The following is a 19,778-nucleotide window of genomic DNA, read 5'->3' on the forward strand; positions in this document are numbered from 1 at the left end:
AAAGAACTTCAGAAGGCATCACAATCCCTGACTTCAAACTCTACTATAGAGCAACAGTACTGAAAACAGCCTGGTACTGGCATAAAAACAGACAGGAGGAACAATGGAACCAAATCAAAGACCTAGATATTAATCCACACACCTACAAACACCTGATTTTTGACAAAGAAGCAAAAACCATCAGATTGAAAAAAAGAAAGCATATTTAACAAATGTTGCTGGCATAACTGAATATCAACATGCAGAATCAAAATAGATTCACATCTTCTCACCATGCACAAAACTCAAATACAAATGGATCAAAGACCTCAACATAAAGCCAGCTACAAGAACCTTATAGAAGAAAGAGTGGGAAGTACACTTGAACTCGTTGGCACAGGAGACCACTTCCTAAATATAACCCCAGCAGCACAGAAAATGAGAGACACAACTAATAAATGGGACCCCCTGAAACTGAAAAACTTCTGTAAAGCAAAGGACATGGTCAACAAGACAAAATGAAAGCCTACAGAATGGGAAAAGATCTTCACTAACCCCACATAAGAAAGAGGTCTGATCTCCAAAATATACAAAGAACTCAAGAAATTGGTCATCAAAAGAACAAATAATCCAATAAAAAATAGAGTACAGATCTAAACAGAGGACTCTTAAATGGCTGAAAGACACTTAAGGAAATGTTCAACATCCCTAGTCATCAGAGAAATGCAAACCAAAACAACTCTGAGATTCCCTGTTACACCTGTAAGAATGGCCAAGATCAAAAACACTGATGACAACTTATGCTGGAGAGGCTGTGGGGAAAAGGGAACACTTCTGCTTTGCTGCTGGGAATGCAAACTGGTACAGCCCCTTTTGATATCAGTTTGGTGATTTCTCAGAAAATTAGGAAACAACCTTCCTTAAGACCCAGAAATACCACTTTTTGGTATATATCCAAAGGATGCTCAATTGTACCTCAAGGACATGTGCTCAACTATGTTCATAGCAGCATTGTTTGTCATAGCCAGAATCTGGAAACAACATAAATGTCCCTCGACCGAAGAATGAATAAGGAAGATGTGGTACATTTACACAATGGAGTACTACACAGCAGAAAAAATAACGACATCTTGAATTTTGCAGGAAAATGGATGGAGCTAGAAAATATTTTGAGTGAGGTAACCCAGACCCAGAAAGACAATTAACACATGTACTCAGTCCCAAGTGATTTTAAAACATAAAGCAAAGAAAACCAGCCCACAAATCACAATCTCAGAGAACCAAGACAATAATGAGGAACATAAGAGAAACATACATGGATCTAATCTACATGGGTAGTAGAAAAAGACAAGATATCCTGAGTAAATTGGGAGCATGGGGATCATGGGAGAGAGTTGAAGGGGAGGGGAGAGGCAGGGAGGTGAACAGAGAGAAATGTAGAGCTCAATAAAAATCAATTTTAAAAAAGGTGCTGCCATCTGTGTACCAGGTATAAGTGGCCTGGTACAGTTTGCCCTCCTGTATATGTGAGGGGTGGCACAGTAGATCCTTTAAGATTTCCATGCAAGAATGAAATAGGGAATAATTAATGTTAGGTTGAGGAAGGAGATTTGAGATGTTAAGGGGTGGCAGCATTGGAAAGTGAATGTGAAATCTCTTACTAGTGCCTCAAGGGAAAGAACTCGGGAAGGGGTAAGGTTTGTAATCTTTTCTAAGTTAAGAGATGGGACAGATCGTGGTGGGAGAAGACAGTGGTGTGTGACCCAAAGGTTAGTTTCTTTGACTCACGGATCAGAAGCTCAGTGGCTGCTAATACACGTGTGCAGGGTGCCCAGCCCTAAGTAATGAGGTCCAGCTTCTTTGACAGGTAAGCTACAGGTCCAAAGGAAGGTCCCAGCTGATGTCCTAGGACCCCAAGGGCATATCCCTCCTTCTCTGCTACATAGAGGGAGAAGAGACGAGTTAAATCTGGGAGATGAAGAGCTAGGGCCTGGATAAGGGCTTGTTGGAGTCTCTGGAAAGGTTTAGTAATGGGATGGAGAAGGGGCTCACACAGAGAGCCAAGAGCTGCCTCATATAATGGATATGTGAGAAAATGATGGGATCCAGAATGCAGAAAGCCAGCTAGTCCTAGGACCACAGAACCTTTTTTTTTTTTTTGTAGAAGGAACTGCAAGGGACTGAATTAGCTTTTTTTCTGTCTAGCGTAATAGCTTTTGTTTACAGCAATATTGAAATTACCTGGAGCGAGAGAGAAGGAAACACGGAACACTCAACAAATCCGCTTAAGAGTTTATTAGAGGGGGCATAAACAGGCCTAGGGAAGTCATTGTACAGAGAGAGGAGGATGGCACGTCCAGCTTTTAAAAGCTACCTACCACATGCACACAGGAGTTGATGTGGCTATGTCATATTCAGATAACGGGGTTCATGCATGTGTTCAAAGGCTTAGGTGTGATATATGTGGATGATGTAATCCATGCATGCAAGGGTTTGAGTTATGTGTAGATGAGGTAATCCACTTGCACGTGGGTCATGTGGGGGGGGATTTATCATCCACAGGGGCCATTAGGCACTTCTGCCTGAGGCTTGTATGCACATGCATGGACCCTAGAACCTGGAAGTATCAGCCTTTTCTCCACTCCTCAAATTCTAGGGTTCTTACTTAGTATGGACACTTCATTTATGAGAGCAGTTCTTAGCCTGTGGGTAATAACCCATTTGAGGGTCAAAAGATCTTCTCAGAGGGGTCACCTAAAAGCATCTGATACAAAGATTCTTAACAGTAACAAACTGATTCTTAACAGTAGCAAACTGTTTGGTTAAGGTGTAGAAAAGACAACAATTTTATGGTTGGGGATACAACTGTATTAAAGGATGTCAACTTTAGGTTGAGATCACTGGTTGAAGGTACGAGGAGTCCTTAAAGGCACTGGTTCACCATTCACTGCTGTGTTGTGTCCGTCTGGGATAGATACTAAGGAGGCCATGTTGGTTGATGGTAACATATATCACTGTATTTTTCACAAGCATATCCCTTCCTTGTACTATGGATTCTTTCATCTTGGGTAAGGTCTGAATGATTCCAAAGGCATTATCACATTAAAGCTATTTGTATGGTTTTGATCCAGAATATTTTTGATATCTTTTAGGTTCTGAAGAAGCATAAACAATTTATGAATATATTAAATTTTGCATCATTTCACTGAAGTTTGAACGACCATGTCCTGAGGAACACAAAAAGCTTATGAAAAGCTTTTTAAAATTTACGACACTAGTGCTATCTCTCTCCAGTATGAATTATCAGCTGTTTCAGAATTTCTTCGCAAGTGGAAAAATGCCTCGGCGCACAATTTACAGGGCTTCTCTGACAAGAATTGTTAGATGTTATTTAAATCCAGAAGACTGGTGAATGACCTTGCGGTTCTCCAGGCATACTCGTCCTCTCCAGTATGAATAGTCTGCTGTTGAGAATGCCATGTGTAGCTAAAGGCTTTGCCACATTCTTTACACTTCTAGGGTTTCTCTCCAGAATGAATTCTTTGATGTTCCTTAAGGTTTTAGGTACAGTTGAGAGGTTTGCCATTGTAGATATTTGTAAGGCTTTTGTCCAGTGTGAGTTACTTCACTGAGTTAGGTATGTAAACAGAGACTGTGCTTTCATTTCCCGGACACACAGACAGTAATAATCACACAGAAACTATACTAATTACAGCATATTTGGCCAATGGCTCATAATCCTAGATAGCTCTTACATCTTTAATTATCCAATTCCTATTAATCTATGTATCACCACGAGGCTGTGATTTACTGGCAATATTCTGGCATTTTCTCTTTTGTAAGTCACATGGCTTCTCCTTGACTCTACCTACTCTCTCTTTCTAGCTCTGTTTGTAGTAAGGAGCTGTGGGCAGGCCTGCTTTTCATCCTGCGCGGCTCCTGCATAGCTAGCTTAGCCCCATAACAACACACAGATTATTCATTTAAACACTGCCTGGCCCATTAGTTTCAGCCTCTTATTAGCTAATTCTCACATCTTGCTTTAACCCATATTTAGTAATGTGTGTAGCACCACAAGGTGGTGGCTTACCGGGAAAGATTCAGCATGTATGACCTGGCGGATGGCTCCATGGCATCTGTCTCAGAGAGGAGAGGCATGGCGTCTGACTAACTTCCCTTCTTCCCAGCATTCTGTTCTGTCTACTCTACCTATCTAAATCCTGCCCTATCAAAAAGCCAAGACAGTTTCTTTATTAACCAATGAGAGTCCTCCATTATTTCCCCCTTTTCTGTTTAAACAAAAAGAAAGGCTTAGCTGGGCGATGGTGGCGCACGCCTTTAATCCCAGCACTTGGGAGGCAGAAGCAGGTGGATCTCTGTGAGTTCGAGACCAGCCTGGTCTACAGAGCTAGTTCCAGGACAGGCTCCAAAGCCACAGAGAAACCCTGTCTCGAAAAAACAAAAAAAAAAAAAAAAAGGAAAGGCTTTAACTTTAACATAGTAAAAATTTTTTTTTTTTCCGAGACAGTGTTTCCCTGTAGTTTCTAGAGCCTGTTCTGGAACTAGCTCTTGTAGACCAGGCTGGCCTCAGACTCAGAGATCTGCCTGCCTCTGTCTCCCGAGTGCTGGGATTAAAGGCGTGCACCACCACCGCCCGGCAACATAGTAAAATTTCATATAACAAAACAGTTATCAAGCAAGAATTACAGTTACAATATTTATATCTATTTTATCTTTTATCATATCTAAGGAAAACCATAACTATCTATCTATTCTTCAACTCCATCAAAGACTCCAGAAGGATATAATATTACCTAAGTAAGCAAGAAATAAGCAACTTCCAAACTCTAGAAATGACAGAGACATCTCACTGTCTGGTCAGTCACCCAAAGTTCTTTTGTACTGTTGGGGCATCCATCTTCAGCCTTCAGGCCCATACTATCCAGCATATTTCCATGAAGCAGGAAATTCCAAAGACAGTTCAGTCACTTTCTGCTGTGTCCTGCAAAATGCCTCGCAGACTCTTTCACGAATCAGGAACCCCAAAAGACCATCTCACCTTTAGGCAAGTTTAGCAGTCCTCTCTCTGCGGGTTCTCTGTGTCCAGTTTATGCAACAGTCCAGGCAAGAGCAGTTTCTTGCCCAAATGGTTATCAAACTCCATAAGGAGCCTCTTTGATGCCTATCTTCCTCTTGAAGTAGATTGGTGCTGCCAGGAGCAGACATGTCTCATTGTCATGAAAAGTCCTAAGTTATTAAAACATTTAAAATGGCATAGTCTGTAGTCTTTGGAAGATATGAAACATGCCTATCTAGCTGAAATATATCTCTATATATCTAGAAAATCTAACTAACATGACTACAAGCTTGACTATTGTCGATGATTATCCATTAACCTATGTTTCTAATTATATATTACATTTTTAAATGAGCTACACAATCACAATACCTTAATCAAGAGCAGAAATACATATACATATAACAAAATTGACCTTAAATCTCTATCGATAAAGCAAAATCTATACCAATGCAAATTATTCATATCTATATCATATCCCCCTTTAAATGTAAAATATTTATAAACAATATCTGGGAATATGGATATAGTTATTTCTCTCCAATCTGCTTCCTGATGTGTGGCTGTGCTGTTATTCAGGTCTTTCATGGTATAACTTGTCTGCTAGGTTCATCTCAGTTGGAAGTTGAATGAAGTAATTTTCTGAAGATGTTCACAGCAACCTTTCAGGAGGGTGTGGTCTATCATACCATATTGGGACAGAAGCAATCCACAGGGTCTCATCCTCTGTGAAAACAAAAGAATCTCTTTTCCAAAGTATCATATCCTTAGATGCAAATTCTGAAGTCAAGGTATTTTCAAAATATCTATCTTGGATTAGTTTATCAGCATTTACAAATAAATATCTTTTAGCAGCTATTGCTCCTTCCTCAGCATTCAAACAATTCAAAGAGAGCATAATAGCATACAGTATCAAGATTCTCTGTATATTTTCCATCTTTAGGTAGCTTTATTTAACCTCTATTTCTTTTGCTTTTACTTTTTGAGACAGATTCTCTGTATATCTTTGTCCTGGAATAACTCTGTAGACCAGGCTGTTCTTGAACTCTCAGAGATCCATCTGTCTCTGCCTCCCAAGTGTTGGGATTAAAGGTGTGTACCACCATACCCAACTGCTCTCTTTTTTTGTTTTTTTTTTTGTTTGTTTTTTAAAGAACTTTAACCTTTAGCCTGCTTATATTCTTAACACACTGTAAATCATTTAGAGGTTTTCTTTGTTTTTGAATCTCTCTTTACTGTATCTTTCTTTTTCTGACTACATGAATCCTATAGTGAAAATAAAGTCCTGATGAACTCCTGTAGGATTTGCCACATAAAGCACACTTGAAGGGTATCTCTCCTGAATGAGTCTTCTTGTGTGAATAAAGTCCTGATCGACTACTGTAGGGTTTGCCACATACTTTACACTTGAAGGGTTTCTCTCCTAAATGAATACTCTTGTGTGAATAAAGTCCCGATTGACTACTGTAGGATTTGTCACATAATTCACACTTGAAAGGTTTCTCTCCTATATGAGTCCTCTTGTGTGAATAAAATGCTGTTGAACTACTATAGGATTTGCCACATACTTTACACATAAAGGTTATCTCTTCTGTATGAGTCCTCTTGTGTGAATAAAATGCTGTTGAACTACTATAGGATTTGCCACATACTTTACACTTGAAGGGTATCTCTCCTGAATGAATCCTCTTGTGTGAAAAAAGTCCTGATCGACTAATGTAGGATTTACCACATACTTTACACTTGAAGAGTTTCTCTCCTGAATGAATACTCTTGTGTGAATCAAGTTCCAATTGACTACTGTAGGATTTACCACATACTTTACACTTGAAGGGTATCTCTCCTGAATGAATCCTCTTGTGTGAAAAAAGTCCTGATCGACTACTGTAGGATTTACCACATACTTTACACTTGAAGGGTTTCTCTCCTGAATGCACACTCTTGTGTAGAGAAAGTCGTGATGGGCGATTGTAGGCCTTCCCACATACTTCACACTTGTAGGGATTCTCACCAGTATGAATTCTCCTGTGTTCAGAAAGTTGTGATGAGGCATAGAAGGCCTTGCCACATATTTCACACAGGTAGAGTCTTTCTCTAGTATGAATCCTCTTGTGTTCAGAAAGTCTTGATGGTCTATCGTAGGCTTTGCCACATACTTCACACTTGTAGGGTTTCTGTCCTTTATGAATCCTCATGTGTAAAGAAAGTCGTGATGGACGATTAAAGACCTTTCCACAAACTTCGCAATTGTAGAATTTCACTCCTGTATGAATTTGCTTGTGTTCAGAAAAGTGTGTTGGATTGTGGAAGGCCTTGCCACAGACTTCACACTGGTAGGGTTTCTCTCCAGTATGAATTCTCTTGTGTACTAAAAGCCTTGATGGAAAACAGAAGGCCTTGTCACATACTTCACACTTGTAGGGTTTCTCCCCTTTATGAATTTTCTTGTGTCCAGAATATCCTGATCGACTTATGAATGACTTGCCACATACATTACATTTGAAGGGTTTCTCTCCTGTATGAATTCTCCTGTGTATACAAAGTAATGATGGAATATGGAAGGCCTTACCACATTCTTTACACTTATAAGGCTTCATTCTTAAATTAATTTTCTGGTGGCTAATAGGTGGTAAGTTCCAAGGAAGGGTTTTGCCACATTCTTTGCCTGTATTGTGTTCGTGTCCTGGTGAGTTAAGGTTGAGAAATGAATGAAAATTGAGCAAAACTGTGTATGTGTAAAATTTATGTTTAGTTTAAAAACATAAATATTGACTCAAAGCTGTATTTTCAATTTGAATAATGTTACATCCAAATTTCTAAACCTGTATTCAGTGGAGCCTAATTAAATGCATCATGATAGGTAGAAACCATATAACACAAAGTAAAGATGAAACCATAGAAACAAATGAATATTAATCAATGTCAAACATGTAAGGAAGGTGTAATATCAACAATTAAGAAAACAAAATGATTATGGTATTGTAAATGAGCCACTTACAGAAATATAGAAATGTTATAACAAAATGAACGCAAAGTATAAAGTACTCTGAGTCAGAAGACACATATTATTACAGTTTATATATATATATATATATATATATATATATATATATATATGTCCTAAATGCAGACTTTAAACTTCGGATGGTATAAATATAGGCTGCATAACTAGAAACCTGTCCATAACAATTTTATATATTTCAAGAACTGAAGCCTGGAGTATTTATGCACATTTTATGAATAAAGATCTATTCATCTATTGACCAACTTTGAAAAACAAATCATGTTCACCTAGAAATTACAGTCCTTAGTCAGTTATTGTAAACAAAAGCTGACCTAATGGGAAAAGCACAAACCATAACAGAACTAATGCATCAAAAACATCCTTTTTCACAGTAAAAATATAAAAGATCCTTAAACCATGACTTCCATCAGACATTGTGTGTCAATGTTCATAATGAAGCCTGGTTTTCTGGGGATCTCTGCCTATCCATTCTGGCCTCTGTCCCCTCATTCCTACACACCTGTTTCCATGGCAGCTGCTCCTAGTCTCTTCATGTCTAAAGGTTCTTGTCTTTGCTCCAGAAATGTGACCAGGGAAGGCTTAGATGAAGCATGTCCTGTTCATGGGAAAAGAGAACATCCTTATTAGTGTGTTCTCCTGGGGATCCCATGTCCTCTCTAGGACTGTTTCTAGGATAAGGGGATAAAATCAAGGACTGTACAGGATGAGTTCCTCATGAGCTTCCTGATGGACACATCAGAATGCTTAAGAGGAATTAAAGATTTGCAGGTCCTGAGCTTCATGTCCCTCAGTTACAAAGGAAAATATTGAAATTACAAAGTGTGATATTCTTTTCAAGATGTGTGCTTCCCACTCTTGCCACTTTATGACATTACCACCAATATAAAGGACACCTCTACAAAGGATGGGAAGGTTTCATGTACACAAGAAAAACGTAAATCATTCTAAGGTATAACAATACTCTCCTAAATTTTCCCTAAAATTTTCACCATAAGTTTCATTTTGGAAGCACAAGCTTCCTTGAGATACTGTAGAAAGTAAGCAAGTTTTATGATGATATTTAAGAGTTCACTGTGGATGTTTTCCCCACACATGTGGTAAAATATTAACATATTAAGGTGTGTTCCTGTTGTTCATTGTTCATGCTCTGGAATATTTGTTTAATGATGCAAAGATGTGTTACATTTGTTTGATTAAATAAAATTCACCTGTAGCCAGGAGGATGAGGCACCAACTCACTGACTGGATGTGGTATGAAAGAGCCAGATGGAGAAGGGTTTTTAGCGGGGTTAGGAGAAGAGAGGGCATTTTAGTAGAAATGAGCGGGAGGGGGGCTACTGGTTATTCATCCTCTCTGAGCAGAACAAGTCCACCTCAGCCTCTGAGTCTTGAGTTCTTTAGGAGGACAGAGATTTATATGGGGGGCATGAGGGAACACAATTCCCTCAGGTCGTGGCTCCTGTGGCACAGCCCCTGCTGGCACTGCTGGAGCTGCAGGTCCTGATTAGGAGAGTCAGGGATGAAAAGGCAGCAATAATTTCTTACAAAGCACAACCCACCCAGGAACACAAGGTTGCTGAAATTCTCCAACATCACATCCCTGTACAAAGTCCACTGATCAGGGTCCAGGTATTCATACTCCTCTGCAGAGAAATCAATGGCCACATCACTGAATGACAGCATTTCCTGAAATAAAGAAAAAGGATGAATACTAAATATGTTGCAAACTAAAACTGCAACAGAAACACATATAACAAGACACATATGTCCAAATCTGAAGGTCACCCAGAGTGAGAAGAGAGCTGAAGAACTTCTGACACAGGTGAGCAATGTCCCTAACATAAGCCTGATGCAGTGCTGTGATGTTGCACAGGACTCAGCACTAAGGACAGCGAAGGGCGGATGACCGGAAGAACTCCCATGCATAGTATACATTTCACAATGATACAATGGAGAGTGAGTATCTACAAAGGAGCTCTGTTGAGGCTGGGGAATTGGCTCAGGAATAACGCACTGACTGCTCTTCCGGAGGGCCTGCTGTGGATTCCCTGCACCCACACGAGTGCTCACAGGTTCCAGAAGACCAGACAATTACACAGTAATGGAGCTTCATTGTCTCCATGGCCAAAGCTTTGCTGTGACAATTTCCTCATGGAATCCTTTCCCCAAAGTTTAACTGAGTTTTACTGTGTAAAGAAAATAAACTGCTTGCTCAAACTCAAGGAATTTTTGAATCACTGCTGGCTAAATTGGTGCTGATCCAAATTTCTTTCTTAACTCAATGTGCCAATTTGCGTACCAACAATAAAGCTTGAAGGAACAATGACAGTGTGGGACGGGGTCCTAGGAGACGTTAAGGAAGTTTTTCTTTCTGTAGAAATTCGGGGCAAACTGAGAAAAGAACTCAGTTAACCTTTGAATGAGAAAGTGGGTCAAATACAGGTTCTTCTTCGGACCCTGTGACAGTGTTTTATATAGTTATTCAAGTATTTGTTAAGATCCCAAGGAGCCAAATACTCAGAGCAATATCTCTTCCACTTTGCACTCAGAGGAACTGAGGTAGTGAGTGGCCATGAAGTAGAACAGAAAAATCTGTCACTTATTTTTTGTAAATAATGGGAAAGGGAGACAAACAAAACAAAACAACACACATACAAAATGAACAAACAAACAATAACATTTTTCCCTTTGCTGGATACATTTTGGTAGGTCACAACAAGGTTGGATATACTGAGCAGCTGCTTGCCTTTCATGTCAGTCCCATTCATTTAATATTACTGAACAATGACTGGCATTTAAAGCCCTCTGGCCATGTGGGCCTGTTCTACCACTGGGATGCAGAGATGGCCTCCTTAACACCCCAGTTCTAAGGAAGGTTTGGCGGGGCTCTGCTGCTACAGCATGAGCCACCTTGGCTGCCCCAGACCTTAGAGTTTGTTGTTGTTGTTATCGGCTGATTCTTGCTATTTTGTTTTTCCTGCATAGTGGTAATAAGTCAGTATACATTGATTAACATTCTCTTGATGAGAAAAATTTAAAATGGGTAAAAATTAAGAAGTTCTAGTACCAAAACATTACAATTAGGGCATAAAACACTTAAGCTTGTAACATGGAGGGCCGGCTTGTTGAGGTTTCTTTCCCGCCCGGTACCCCACAGCCAGCAAGTCCCAAAGAAAATCACACAGAGGTCTCCCTAAGTTATAAAACTGATTGCCCATTAGTTCAATCTTCTTATGATCTCTTGTAGCTTATATTAACCCATTATTCTTATTTATGCTAGCCACACAGCTTTCTCAGCCCGGCAGGTCACAAGTTGTCTCTTCGGTGGTCTGGGCTGGACTGGGAGGAATGGGCTTCCTCCTTCCTAGCATTCTCCTGTTCATCGCCCGCCTCTACTTCCTGTCTGGTTGACCCACCTATACTTCCTACCTGGTCAATCAGTGTTTTATTAAAATACATGATTGACAGAATACAGACAATTCTCCCACACCACTTCCCTCTTTTTTTTTTTTTTTTTAACTAAACAAGGAAAATAACCATAGTCCATTTTTTTGGAATGTGGGCATAGTATTCCAGGCTACTTCCTACTGGTTGGGGGCGCTGATAATCTTATAAGGACCTAAAGAAAATTTAGAGTTATAATCAAGTCCTGACTGGAGTATCCTGTGAGTCTTGATCATCTCAGGCAGCATCTTGAATCTGTTCTGGATGTAGAACTCAGACATCCAGGCCATCTGTTCCTACCAGAGATTTCTCAGGTGGTCTTCCTTGATCAAACTGGATTTTTCTTAACTCAGAATGAATCCACAGCCTCTTATTTTTTGTGGGAACAAAAGCAAAATCTCTTCTCCAAAGTAACATACCCTTTGACTTCAATTTTGAAGACAAGGTATTTTCAAAATATCTATGTTGGATTAGTTCAGCAGCATTTATAAACAAATATCTTCTAGCAGCTGTTGCTCCTTCCTCAGCATTCAAACAATTCAAAGAGAGCATAATAGCATACAGTATCAAGATTCTCTGTGTATTTTCCATCTTTGTGCAGCTTTATTTAACCTCTATTTCTTTTATTTGTACTTTTACTTTTTGAGACAGGTTCTCTGTATCTCTTTATCCTAGAATAACTCTGTACACCAGGCTGTCCTTGAACTCACAGAGATCCATCTGTCTCTGCCTCCCCAATGCTGGGATTAAAGGTGTCTACCACCACACCTTGAATTCACAGAGGTCTGTCTGCCTCCAAAACTTTGGGATTGAAGGCATGTGCTACCACACCTTGAAGTCACAGAGGTCAATCTACATCTGCCTCCCAAGTGTTGGGATTAAAGGTGTGTACCACCACACCCAAACTACTCTCTTTTTTATTTTTAAGGACTTTAATCTTTAGCCTGCATATATTTTTAATACACTGTAAACCATTTAGAGGGTTTTTTTGTCTTTGAATCTCTCTTTACTGTATATCTCTCATTTTCTGACCACATGAGTCTTTATGGAGAGGATTAAAGCCATGGCTTTGACGGCTGGATCCAGCCCATTCCTTAACTTTTTGTGATTTCAGCCTCATGGCGGAGGTACCGGCCAGAGCCATGTTTATTGTCACAACTCTATGGCGTTTCAAGGTCCCTGCCAGCAAGCAAGCTTCAGCGGTGTGCTTGCAAACCACATGAACTGCCTGCCTGAAGGAGTCAGAGTTTGCCCTGGCAGGACAGCCCAGAAAGCCGGCATTTTAAAACAGCGCAGCTTTTTTTTCCTGCTATGAAAACCGACAAGCAGAAACTGTATTTATCTAAACACTGCCTGACCCATTAGCTCTAGCCTCTTATTGGCTAACTCTTACAATTAGTTTAATCCATCTCCATTAATGTGAATCTCCACATGACTGTGGCTTACTGGCAAGATTCTAACCAGCATCCATCTCAGGCAGGAGATCCATGGCATTTGCCACTCTGCCCTTATTTACAGCATTCAGTTCTGTCTACTCTGCCTACCTAAGTTCTGCCCTATCAAAAGTCCAAGGCAGTTTCTTTATTCAACCAATGAAAGCAACACATAAACAGAAGGACCTCCCACACCACAGCCATCTTTAGAAAGATTAAAGAACACCTGCCATGTGACTTCACGATCATTTGGATTAAGATGACTATGATACATAAAACCAACTAAGGCAGCACCCATAAAACTTACAACTGTCCCCTTTATGAATTATTGTATTTTCTTTGTAGACTAAGCTTTATAGTCAACACCGGGTCTCTACGGCATTTTAGATGGGGATAGATTTTTATATACTATTAATTTCCTAAGGTTATAATGATATATTCAAACTAAGAAAAAACTGACTGAGAGATGTATGTCTAACAATTCATGTCTTTGTTAACTGTACATGTAATCATTTGTTTTTGTTAATACTAGACTTCTAAAATTTTTAAATAAAAAAAAACATGTATGATAAATAAGGTTTAAATTCCTTAGGTCTATTCAGGTTAGCAGAAAACAACTGAAAGACATATGAGTAGCATCTTTGTCTTTACAAACTATATTTATAGTTTAAAGTTTTACTTCAATGCTAAGGGATCTTCAATTCAAATTTTTAACCCTTAAGCTTAACAGGGATAAAACTATAAAATCCTCATCTTATAGAAGCTACTAATTTATTGTAAATTGTGAAAAATAATTAAAACATACAAGTATATGGTCAGTCACCTTATAAAAGAGTTAATTCTTCCATGTGCTCAAAACTATGTTTATAGTCAAACTCAGCACAAATGTAATTCATTTAAGAGAACATGTAGTCTTCTATACATGTTTTCACATAGAGAAGTAAGTAACTACAAAGAAAGTTTGTTTATAATCAGGCATACTTAATAGATGGTCTTCAAAATCATTAGCTACATATTGAATACGAAATCTAAAATATTTAATAATTGACACAGAGCACATCTGAATAATACTTCCAGTTCTAATTTATTCTTCTCAGATCTCAGATGTTGACAGAAAACTGTAGAATTATCAGTTTAATAGCAGCATTAAAAAAATAAGTAACTATCATGCCTTTAATTACTAAAACATATTATTCATGTTCTTATATGACACAAAAATTGTAATCAAACTTGAGATGGAATTTAAAAAACTATTAAAGAGTAAATGGAATTTATAAAATATTTAAAAGTATTTCCTCTGGGCAAAATGGTGGTTAAGAAATACATAGATAATGGCATGTTTTCCAAATTTTCTTAGAGACCAAAAAGGCTGAACAGAAATAACAAGTATTAGAAGTTATATTATCTTCAAATTTTCACCTATAGAAATTTTTGCTACTCCCTGAGAATCTGCTCCATTAGACACTCTTCAGAACGCAATAAAAACAAATGCTTTCCTGCTAGTTTTACCTCCACGAATCAGTTATGCATTGAGATTGTTCACAATTTTTTTTTACCATTTACAATATCAGCTGGAATACACACTTTAGTGTTTACCTGAAAAAACTATTCTGCTTCAGAATTTTTTTCCAGAACTTCTATGTCTTCTGTTATCTAATAAGAGGGAATACCTGAGCTCAAAACTGACGTTGTTCTAAATATTAAAGACTTATAAATAATCAGACTCTGACAAGGGACGTAATTAAAGGGGGCTCACAGACACCTATCCTCTAAGAAAGGAATCATTTTCTACAGTATAAAGGTATCATTTTATTCCAAACTTCAAGTGCACAACTAGTAATAAAGAGACGTCAGCTTGATGTCTGAAACTATGTCTGTCTATGTACGGACCTGTCTCTGCGGTCAGTTTTGTAGAGATCTGTGATAAAATTCACTAGGGTCATGTATAGCGCCTCTCCCTGACTAGTCAGCTATGGAACACACCACAAAGGTTTGGGAGCTCCAGTAAAAGAACCGTCGTGTCGTATCTGGAACTTGACTTTGTTAAATAACACTACCCATGTCCTTCCCAGGTCTTTCATTATAACCAAATACTAATACAGCGCAGTAGGGACCAGAAACTCCAGACCAATGAGAATCCTGACTACAGCCATTCAGAGTCAGCTGGTGGCAGCAGGCTTCCCCGGGCGAGCTGGAAAGTGAGCTCCCAGCACAGCCTCAGGGGCCGGCAGCCAGCCGACCCGCCCTGTCCGGGAGCGAGATCCCGGGAGGACTGGAGCAGCGGGGAACCCAGCACCGACCCCATCGCCCTCTCCCTAGCGCGGACCTAAATCCTGACTGGATGACGCAGCCTAGGTTCGAACAGCAAATCCAAAGTGAGCTTCTTCCCGCTTCCCATGGCCCCGTGCCCACTCCTTCCACGATGGACCTACCGGCTCCCCCTGCGATCCCTCAGACCTGCTGGGCTGCCCTGCACCCCGAACCAACCTGTGCTCAGAGATCCAACTTCAGCAGGGCAGTAAAACACTTGAGTCCAAATTGGAGAGCAAAGCGCAGGACGTTGGAACTTGCGGTAGAAAGAACTCAGAAGACCACAGGAAGATCCTTGCTTATGACGTCACAACGAGTGGGAATACATTTCCCATAAGTCTGTGTAACTGAGTTTCCGGTAGTGGCTGGAAGCACGTGACTTTGAGAAAGGATTGAAATGTGCAATCACCACCAGTACAGGGAGACATGCTAGGAGTAAGACTGCTCTTAAAATCCTCAGCTTGCAAACTGAGATGGTTAGGTGTGAGTGGAGACCTTACAGTAATATTTATTACGTTTATTAGTTATTTTTGGTCACTTTACTGTGATTTCACATACAGACCAGCTTATTATAGAAACTTACTACAGAATAAAATATTCATTTTGACTCTTTTTTCTTTGAGATAATTACAAGTATCTCACATGGGAAAGTCACTGCTAAGCTTTTGAAATAAATTCTGAGCAGAGGCGTGGTGGCAGCCACCTGGTTTTTGCCTCTTATGAGCAGAGAGAGGCCCATGGATCACAGCTCCAAGGCTGCCTGATCTACAGTGTTCAAAGCTGGCCTGGGCAATTTAAGAAAGCCTCAGATATGTCAGGAGATAATGGTGGACAAGCTGCTAATTCCAGCAGACAGGCAGCCTGGTCTACAGTGGAAGGTCCAGGACCACCAGGGATACACAGAAAAACTCTGTGTCAAAAAAGGAGAAAAGAAGAAAGACAAAGAAAGGAAGGAAGGAAGGAAGGAAGGAAGGAAGGAAGGAAGGAAGGAAGGAGGCAGACAAAGACAAAAAGAGAAGCAAACCTTGTATTGAAAAAAAGACAAAAAGGAATGGGAGGTAGCTGGGTGATGTGTCAGATTCCATGAAGTCAGCAGGACCTTGGTTTTAGAGGACAATACTAAATTCAGCAACACAACAGAGCCAAACAACATCTTGTGCGGCTGGAATATGGAGAGCATTTTCTGCTGTTGCAGGGTTATCATCGGGGTGTTTTGATCTCCTCTTGTTTTTTTGTTTGTCTGCCAGATGAAGAATTCAAAGAAAAAGATCTCAACTGCAACATGTAGCATCAGGGGAAAACACCAAACCACATGGGAGAATCCACAGGAAAAGAAGGGTTTTATTAGGGCTGAGGAAGCACAAACACAGCAGGGCAGAAGGAGGGAACCTCTGCTGAGCTGAGGCACCTTAGGAGCCTGAGTCCTGTCTCCACAGACAAGGCTTTGGAAGGTTTTTGAGGAATCTTCCTCTCCAAGGTTGAGTTGTTGAGTATGGTGAAGGTGATGGCAGATTCCCAACTTGGAGTTAAACATGTTGTCATCCTTGAATTTTAGGGCTGGCCCATCAGCAGGAGGACCCATCTGGCAGAAGAACAGCCAGCCAGCCAGTCTAGAGAGCCTGCTGTTTAAAGCCATCAGGCTTTTGACTCTTTTATTTCTTTAAGGGATTTATTTCCTCCTTCTTCAAGCATTTCCCTGATATCCAGCTCCAGGTTTTTATTATTAATACCAATTAGAATGTGCACAACAATTGGTACTCAACATTTCAGCCTAATTTCATGAAATTAACACTTGCCTGTGGCTGCAGGCACTGGCACATGCCAGAGCCCTGCTCCGGGTCTCCACCGGAGTCTCTGCCCCACAAGCTAGATTTTCTTTTCTTTTTCCTCAGGCGTTCTGTGAGAGTTCTGGATGTTCCTGTTGTAGCCTCTTTACAGCAACCTTCAGCTGCCACCCAAACTGCAGAAGCACTGAGAGCTCCAAGTGCCACAGGACCTCCTAGCCTTACGACAGCTGGTTCTGCCACCTGGAATCTTCTGCCACACTTGCTGCTGCTTCTGCACAATCCCATGTGTGTTGTTTCAGACAGCAGGCTCCCTGTCCCCTATGGGTTGCAGAATGCCCCTAGACACCCTGTCCTTGGGCTTCCACTCTTGGCTCACAGCCATGTGCAAGAAACTGAAGTGATCCTCAACCGGGCTGGGCACTGCCTGTGCTCTCTGTTCAGACATGCTATGCAGCAGCAGCTTCACACTCACTCGTCAGCAGACTTTGTGAGACTATTGGGAATTCTAAAAGGGAGAAATTAGGTAAAAAAAAGAGAGAGGATTTTTCCCATGTTAAAAAAAAAGGCAAGCACAATTAAGATGAAGAAAGTTGAGTTTCTGTATTACTATGCAATGTATGATTCAAAATTGGTATAATTAATTAAATGGAGAGATAATCAGCTAGACTGGGATTGTATAATGTTATTTATACTGCTGATAAACCTTGGTTTATCTCTAAAATAATGGATGATATGAGTGCTGAGATACAGGACATAAAAAAACTAATTAAAATAGATCGTGAAGATATTCAAAACCAGGCAGAGGGATTTAATGGAGAACCAATTTCAGCCTTGCTTTATAAGTTTAGAGAAGAACAGCCTAAGCTTTTAGAACAACTATCCTTAATATATCCAATCACCTTACAGCAATTGGAAAATGATATCTGCAAGGTAGCACAATAGTTGAATGGACACCTGCAGAAATATTAGGTTTAAAGAGATTCAAGGAAGTAATAGTCTCATATTGTTTGCACTTAACCTTTTTTGAAGCATGTGTTAAATTCATAGTCAACGTGCAATAGAATTATCACTAAAGGCTGGATATACTTGGTTACAGCAGTTTTGGAGACTGGTTCTCAATTACAGAGATAAACTTAGTGGAGAGATGAGGCTAATATCATCTAACAATGGACTAGGGCAAAGAAACCTCTGAAATCTACTTCTTGGAGAGGGAGATTTTGGTGATGTAAAAAGGCCGCATTATTTGATGACTACACCTTGGATTTTTGCAACTCAGCATCTTTCAATTCCTGTGAGAGAATTGGAGAAGCAGGAAAAAATTGAGTCATTTACTAAAGTTATATGGTGGCCAAAGTAGTCCTTTATGGATTTCTTACAAAGATTGTTTTCAGCAGTAAATAGAATGATATGAAACTCAGAAGCAAGATAAATAATAATTGAATCTCTCATTTGAAATTGCTGATGAATATGCAAATGACAATTAGACTACTAAAGGAAAAATCAGCACCCTTGTAGGAATAGATCCAAGACATAATCTATACTGAATCTTGTGACTATGATGTTGCTTGGCTAGGAGAAGTGATTTCCAGTGGTTGGAAAAAAATTAAAATAACAAAATTTTCAATTGTGGTAAATAAGGTCACCTCAAAAGGGACTCTAAATTGGGCATTCCTCAAAACAAACCTTTTTTTTTTATGAATAATCTAAACACTACACCCCTACCTTCTGGATTATGCAGATGGTGTGACAAAGGCAGGCATTGGAATAATGAGTGTATCTTAGAAAGATACACTTAAGGTAATTCCTTTGCTAATAGGAATGGGCTGGATCTAGCCATCAAAGTCATGGCTTTCATCCTCTCCTTCATGACTCATGTAGTCAAAAAAAGAGAGAGTAGTTGGGTGTGGTGGTACCCACCTTTAATCCCAACAATTGGGAGGCAGAGGTAGATAGACCTCTGAGACTTCAAGGGACAGAGGTAAATTGACCTCTGTGATTTCAAGGTGTGATAGGACACACCTTTAATCCCAATGCCTAGGAGGCAGAGACAGACAGATCTCTGTAAATTCAAGGACAGAGTTATTCTAGGACAAAGAGATACAGAGAACCTGTCTCAAAAAGTAAAGATAAAAAATAGAGATTAAGTAAAGCCACATAAAGATAAAAAATACACAGAAAATTTTGATACTGTATGCTATTATGCTCTCTTTAAATTGTTTGAATGCCGAGAAAGGAGCAACAGCTGCTAAAAGATATTTGTTTATAAATGCTGTTAAATTAATTCAAGATAGGTATTTTAAAAATACCTTGACTTCAAAATTGAAATCGAAAGGTATGTTACTTTGGAGAAGAGATTTTGCTTTTGTTCCCACAAAAAATGAGAGGCTGTGGATTCATTCTGAGTTAAGAAAAATTTAGTTTAAGGAAGACCACCTGAAAAATCTCTGGTAGGAACAGATGGCCCATATGTCTGAGTTCTACATCCAGAACAGATTCAAGACTGCTGCCTGAGATGATCAAGACTCACAGGATACTCCAGTCAGGACTTGATTATAACTCTAAATTTTCTTTAGGTCCACATAAGATTATCAGCATCCCCAACCAGCAGGAAGTAGCCTGGAATACTATGCCCACATTCCCAAAAATGAACTATGGGTATTTTCCTTTGTTTAAAAAAAAGGAGGGGGAAGAGGTGTGGGAGAGTTGTCTGTATTCTGTCAATC

The 19,778-nt window shown here is 39.7% G+C and overlaps 1 pseudogene; it reads right to left on the reverse strand.

Annotated features, from left to right (window-relative positions):
• LOC119808881 overlaps nucleotides 1-17,340 on the reverse strand; it is a 31,621-nt pseudogene extending 14,281 nt beyond the window's left edge.
• Nucleotides 17,341-19,778: the final 2,438 nt, after the last annotated feature.

The sequence above is a fragment of the Arvicola amphibius genome, chromosome 3, assembly GCF_903992535.2.
Source record: "Arvicola amphibius chromosome 3, mArvAmp1.2, whole genome shotgun sequence".
Lineage (NCBI taxonomy): Eukaryota > Metazoa > Chordata > Mammalia > Rodentia > Cricetidae > Arvicola > Arvicola amphibius.